At 38.2% G+C, this 7085-nt stretch overlaps 1 pseudogene; it reads left to right on the forward strand.

The window, feature by feature from the left end:
* The first annotated feature begins 270 nt into the window (after nt 1-270).
* Nucleotides 271-939, forward strand: LOC111144470 (annotated as a pseudogene).
* The last annotated feature ends 6146 nt before the right edge of the window (nt 940-7085 follow it).

Below are 7085 nucleotides of genomic sequence, written 5' to 3' on the forward strand. Positions count from 1 at the left end.
AAAGGAAGAAAACTTCAAATTTCATTCCAGAAGATCAGCATTAGCCTACAAAATACTAACAAACCAAACCCAACAATACATTAAAAAAAATCATTCACTGCAATCAAGAGGGATTTATAATTGGGTTTCAAGAGTGGTTCAGTATTCACAAATCAATCAATGTGATAATCACATTAATAAAAGAAAGGATAATCCCTCTGCAACAAGCCTGGCTACACTCTCACTTGCTCCCTTTCTCTTGCCATCTTGGTTTCATGTTTCCTGCACACAATGCCAGCTGAACCCACAGAAACCACCCCTGGTAAAAATCAGGAGTTACCATAGCCCCAGACTGAGACTGGGTCTGGAATAGAATCCAATGCTGATGAATCAAAACTTGAGGAACAAGATTCCACACTGGCAACCACATAAGCCCAGCTGGCAGCAGCAGCTGAAATTAATAAAGAACGAGTCAGTAAAGCAAAACAGAACCAGAGTGAAAAGAAGTTATGGAAATGGGTCTACAACAGGTTAAAGGAGTCACTAGAGTCACTATCTGGAAGTCTAAGAATATCCCACCACAAAACCAGATGTCTGCAAGGGCCCAGTTTCAGATACCTACATAGTTTTTGAGGAAGCCAAGATCAAGGATTTGTCTCAGCTGGCACAACTACCTGCTGATGAGAAATTCAAAGTTGCAGGTGAAGCTGTCTCAAACATGCAGGAAAACACACAGACTCCAACTGTACTGGAGAAGAATGAGGAGGAAGAGGTTGAGGAAACATATGCAGAGGTTAAGGACAGAGAATTGGTCATGTCACAAGCAAAAGTGTCAGAAGCAAAGGCATCTGGGTCCTGAAGAACAACAGGGATGACACTGTAAATGTTATTATAGAATTAACAGTGTATCCACCTGAAAATAAGGACCATTTTTTTTTTTTTGGTGTTTCAAAAGAATAATTGCAGCTTCGTTTGAAATCTTTATTGTTTCTACATTAATAAAGTTATGTCTTCTTATAGGATAAAAAATGAATTGATCAACAGAGAGATAGATAAGAGGATAAGAACCATATGATCATTTCAATAAATGCAGAAAAAGCATTTGGCAAAATACAACATTGATTCATGATAAAAGTCCTCAACACTGTATGTTTAGAGGGAACATACCTCAACATAATAAAGGCCCACAGCTAATATCCTTATTGGGAAAAACTGAGAGCTTTTCCTCTATGGCCAGGAATGAAGGGGGATGTCCATCTTCACCACTTTTATTCTACATAGTACTAGAAGTCTTAGCTATAGCAGTAAGACAAAAAGAAATAAAAGGAAACCAGATTGGCAAGAAAGGAGTAAAACTTTCACTATTTGCAGATGGCGTGATACTATATATGGAAAACCAGAAAGACACCACCAAAAAACTGCTAGAACTGATATACAAATTCAGTAAAGTCACAGGATACAAAATCGATATATAGAAATCTGTTGCATATCTATACACCAACAAAGACACAGCAGGAAGAGGAACAGAAAACAACTCCATTTATGGCTAGTTGTACCCAAACCAATAAGATACCTAGGAATAAACCTAATCAAAGAAGTGAAGGACTCCTTTGCTGTGCAGAAGCTTTTGGTCTTGATGAAGTCCCAAAAGTTCATTTTCGCTTTTGTTTCCTTTGCCTTTGGAGAAGTGTCTTGAAAGAAGTAAGCTGTGGCCGATGTTGAAGAAGTTACTGCCTATGTTCTCCTCCAAGATTTTGATAGATTCCTGCTTCACGTTGAGGTCTTTTATCCATTTTGAGTTTATCTTTGTGTATGGTGTAAGAGAATGGTCAAGTTTCATTCTTCTACACATAGTTGTCCAATTTTCCCAGCACCATTTATTGAAGAGACTGTCTTTTTTCCACTGGCTATTTTTTCCTGCTTTGTCAAAGATTATTTGACTATAGAGTTGTGGGTCTGTATCTGAACTTTCTACTCTGTTCCACTGGTCTATGTGTCTGTTTTTGTGCCAGTACCATGCTGTCTTGGTGATCACAGCTTTGTAGTAAAGCTTGAAATCAGGCAACGTGATGCTCCCAGTTTTGTATATCTTTTTCACCATTTCCTTAGCAATTCGGGGTCTCATCTGATTCCATAAAAATTTTAAGATTGTTTGTTCCAGCACTTTGAAAAATACTAGTTTAATTTTGATCAGGATGGCATTGAAAGTATAGATTGCTCTAGGCAGTAGAGACATTTTAACAATGTTTATTATTCTGATCAATGAGTATGGAATGCTTTTCCATTTTTTTGTGTCTTCTTCAGTTTCTTTTATGAGTGTCTGTAGTTCCTTAAGTACAGATCCTTTACCTCTTTGGTTAGGTTTAATCCCAGATATCTTAGTTCTTGGTGCTATAGTATATGGAATTGATTCCTAATTTCCCTTTCTATATTTTCATTATTAGTGTATAAGAAAACAACTGACTTCTATGCATTGATTTTGTATCCAGCCACATTACTGATAAAGAAGATATGGTCCATATATACAATGGAATATTATGCCTTCACCAGAAAGGATGAATACCCAACTTTTGTATCAACATGGATGGGACTGGAGGAGATTATGCTGAGTGAAATAAGTCAAGCAGAGAGAGTCAATTATGTGGTTTCATTTACTTGTGGAGCATAAGGAACAACATGGAGGGCATTAAGAGAAGGAAAGGAAAAGTGAATTGGGGGAGATCAGAGGGGGAGACAATCATGAGGGACTGTGGACTCTGAGAAACAAACTGAGGGTTTTGGAGGGAAGGGGGTGGGGGATTAGGTGAGCCTGATGATGGGTTTTAAGGAGGGCACGTATTGCATAGAGCACTGGGTGTGCTGCATAAACAATGAATCTTGGAACACTGAAAAAATAAAATTAAGTTTAAAAAACGTGAAAGACTCTGAAAACTATAAAACACTGATGAAATAGATGACACAAAGAAATGGAAAGATATCCTGTGCTCATGAGTTGGAAGAAAAAATCTCGTTAAAATATTTATACTACCGAAAGCAATCTATACATTTAATGCAATCCTTATCAAAATACCACTAGCATTTTTCCCAGAACTAGAACAAGTATTCCTACAATGTGCATGGAACCACAAAAGACTGTGAATAACAAAGCAACCTTGAAAAAGAAGAGCAAAGCTGGAGACATCAGAATTCTGGACTTCAAGTTATATTACAAAGCTGTAGTGATGCGGCACCTGGGTGGCTCAGTCAGTTAAGCATCTGCCTTCAGCTCAGGTCATGATCCCAGGGTCTGGTATAAACCACTGCATCAGGCTCTCTGCTTAGTGGGGAGTTTGCTTCTCCCTCTGCTTCTGTCCCACTTATGTTCTCTTTCTCTCTCAGTCTCTCTCAAGTAATTAAATAAACTCTTTTAACAACAACAACAACAACAACAAAAACCAACAAAGCTGTAATCATCAAAAGAGAATGATACTGGCAGGAAAATAGACAATAGATCAGTGGAACAGACTAGAAAACCCAGAAATGAACATATAACTGTATGGTCAAATTAATCTTCAACAAAACAGGAAAGACGGCCTGTTGGAAAAAAGACTGTCTCTTCAACAAATGGTGTTGGGAAAACTGGACAGCTACATGAAAAAGAATGAAACTGGATTACTTTCTTCACCATACACAAAAATAAATTCAAACTGGATTAAAGACCTAAATGTGTGTCCTGAAACCATAAAAATCCTAAAGAGGGGCACCTGGGTGGCTCAGTGGGTTAAAGCCTCTGCCTTCGGCTCAGGTCATAATCTCAGGGTCCTGGGATCGAGCCCCACATCGGGCTCTCTGCTCAGCAGGGAGCCTGCTTCCCCCTCTCTCTCTCTGCCTGCCTCTCTGCCTACTTGTGATTTCTGTCTGTCAAATAAATAAATATTTAAAAAAAATAATTTGGGCTGTTCAGGTGGGGTGAATATATTTTGCTTGTGAGAAGGACATCAATTCTAGGGTATCTAGAGGGCAGAGTGTTGTGAAATGAATTGTTTTCCCTCTAAATCCATATGTGCAAGCCCTAACCCTTAGTATTCTGACTGTGTTTGGTGATAGAGACTTCAAAGGGTTAATTACATTGCCATAAGTTCATTTAGGTGAGCATGAATCATTCTGACCCATATGCTGGGTCAGAATCAGGACACCCAGAAAGACATGGGGGTTTGTACACACAGACTACACAGGCCAAGTGAGTACATAGCAAGAAAGCTACCATCTGTAAGCCAAGGAGAGACCTCAGGAGGAACCAAACCTTGAAGGCATCTTTTTTTTTTTTTTAAGATTTTATTTATTTATTTGACACAGAGAGAGAGATCACAAGTAGGCAGAGAGGCAGACAGAGAGAGGGGGAAGCAGTCTCCCCGCTGAGCAGAGAGCCCGATGTGGGGCTCGATCCCAGGACTCTGGGATCATGACCCGAGCCGAAGGCAGGGGCCTAACCCACTGAGCCACCCAGGCGCCCCCCTTGAAGGCATCTTGTTGTTGGACATATAGCCTACTGAGCTGTGAGAAAATAAGTTTGTGTTAGTTTGTGTTCTTTAGGTCATTCAATCTGTGGTATGCGAGTTGGGGAGTCTTAACAAATACAGGTGGCATCTCCGTCACGTGCCCACCATATTCTAATAGCATCTCTCCCCTCATCCCATCTCTACTCCCCTACTTGTGACAAAAAAATGTCTTCAGATATTGTCAAAGATTTTTTGAGGGACAGAATTGTCCCACATTGAGAACCATAGCTCTAATCATAAACAATAACAAGAAATAATAGTATAGATTACTCATCTTTGCAACCTGTGATTTGAACATTGTCCTCTCCATATATCTTTCAAACCCACTGCCTGCTCCTTCAAATGGTTAACTGCAGGTTCTTCCTAAGGTTCTTTCTGCTGCTTTCTTTTCTCTTTTTCTACATTTTTCCTTAATATTCTCATCCTTTAAAAAAAAGTGCTACTTCTAAATAAATAGCTAGAGCTCACATGTAATCTCTCTTGTACTGGCATCTTTCTTGATCCCCAGATGTGAATTTCCATGTCCCAATTTTCCAAACAGTTCTTGAAATTTCCCCCTGAATATTTTACATCTACTGCAAATTCAACATATCTAAGCTGATTACGCATCTTCCCCAAAACTGTCTCTACTATAGTCTCTATTTGGTTATATAGTTCACTTTAGTTGAATTCAAAAACTGTTTTTTTTCCTCCTCTCTCTCTGCCTGCCTCTCCGCTTACTTGTGATTTCTCTCTGTCAAATAAATAAATAAAATCTTTAAAAAACAAAACAAAACTGTTTTTTGCATACCTCAAGATTTTGTGATTTGGTACAGAGAAAATCACTTAAATAGATTTAATGTAATGTGATAAGCACAATGATAAAAAAATATGCGGAAATCTCTATGGGACTTCAGAGAAGGAACCTTGTATCTTGTCTGGGATGTCAGGAAAAGCTTCCTAGAGAAGGTAAGAAATGAGCTATGTCTTAAAGGAGAAGCTCAAGTTAGATAAGGAAGAGAAAATGCGAAGGTATTTTAGGCAGGTTAAATAGTATATGTAATAACAATAGGTGGAGAGGATAACAGAAAATGTCCAGTTCGTTTTTTGTTAATTGAAGTCAGGCAAAGGTGAACATGTCTTGTATGTAAATAATTATGTGCGTCTGTATATCCTTTAAGAAATTTCTAAATCTTGGGGTGCCTGGGTGGCTCAGTCATTAAGCATCTGCCTTCGACTCAGGTTATGATCCCAGGGTTCTGGGATCCAGCCCCACATTGGGCTCCCTGCTCAGCGGGAAGCCTGCTTCTCTCTCTTCCACTTCCTCTGCTTGTGCTTCCTCTCTTGCTGTGTCTCTCTCTGTCAAATAAATAAATAAAAATCTTAAAGAGAAATTTCTAAATCTTAATTTATTGGTTCAAAAACTATGAACAGTATGGGGTGCATGACTGGCTCAGCTGGTAGAGCAAGCAACTGTTAATCTCAGTGCTGTGAGTTCAAGCCCCATGTTGGGTGTGGAGCCTACTTAGAATTAAAAAAAAATACATATATATGTGTATGTATGTGTATATATATACATATATAATATATATGTGTGTATATATATATATATATATATATATATATATATTCAAAAGAAAACAGAACTACAAACAGTTCATAGGCCAAATTTTCTTCCACAATAATTTTCCTTTCCTATCTTGATGAGCGAGAATACCAATTTCCCATACCCTCACTAACACAGAATATTACTAACTTCTTCCATTGCTTTTAAAACTATTGTTGTTAAGCTTAAAAGGTGCTGGTATTATTTTTAATGAAATTGTTCTGATCAAGTTCTCAAAAAACTCCCATATTAATAAATCCAGAGGTAGATTCTCTAAGCCAGTCACAAGTTGTGGCTCTGCCTGAAGAGTATCATCTATACCAGGTTCTGTGTTGTCTGCACAATGGAGAGGCCCCTTTGGTCTTCTGAATATCTGTTGGCTGTATGTTTTTGTGCATACCTAACCTACTAATTGCATCTGCCTGCAATTTTGGCCAATCTTCAGAATTTGCAAGGATTCTGAGTGGTATACTTTCTGACTGCACCAGGGGCAATAGTATTTCCAACCCCACTTGCTGGGGATGGTAGGTATGGTTTTAAGAGGTTCAGTATGGAGTTCCCAAAATGCTGAGCTTTCTCATTGGGGCAGGAGAAAGATCTAATTTTCTAACTTGTTTTATTTTTAATGTTTGTGTTACATTTAGCAGGTATTGATTGATTGATTGTACCTGGCTTGCATTCTTTATTGTTTACCAGCCCAGATAACCATTGTACTCAATTTTTATGTCTGTCTTATCATTTCCTTCAGATCCTAGGGGCAGAGTTGAATGCTTTTCTTTGATTTCCATATAGAAAAGAATTAACATGTACTTTTTAATTCTGAACTTCTGTAGTATTTAAACACCCAAATATGTCTCTAATCTCCCTTGGTTCTAACTCTAGCTTTTTCATGTCTTCTCAGATTCCAGGAGGTACCATATCTAACTTTAACCCATCTATCCTAAGCCTTGCACTGAATCTTCTCTCAATGAATATTTAAAATA

Source organism: Enhydra lutris, unplaced genomic scaffold, assembly GCF_002288905.1.
Source record: "Enhydra lutris kenyoni isolate GAN:26980312 unplaced genomic scaffold, ASM228890v2 scaffoldscaffold11, whole genome shotgun sequence".
Classification (NCBI taxonomy): domain Eukaryota; kingdom Metazoa; phylum Chordata; class Mammalia; order Carnivora; family Mustelidae; genus Enhydra; species Enhydra lutris.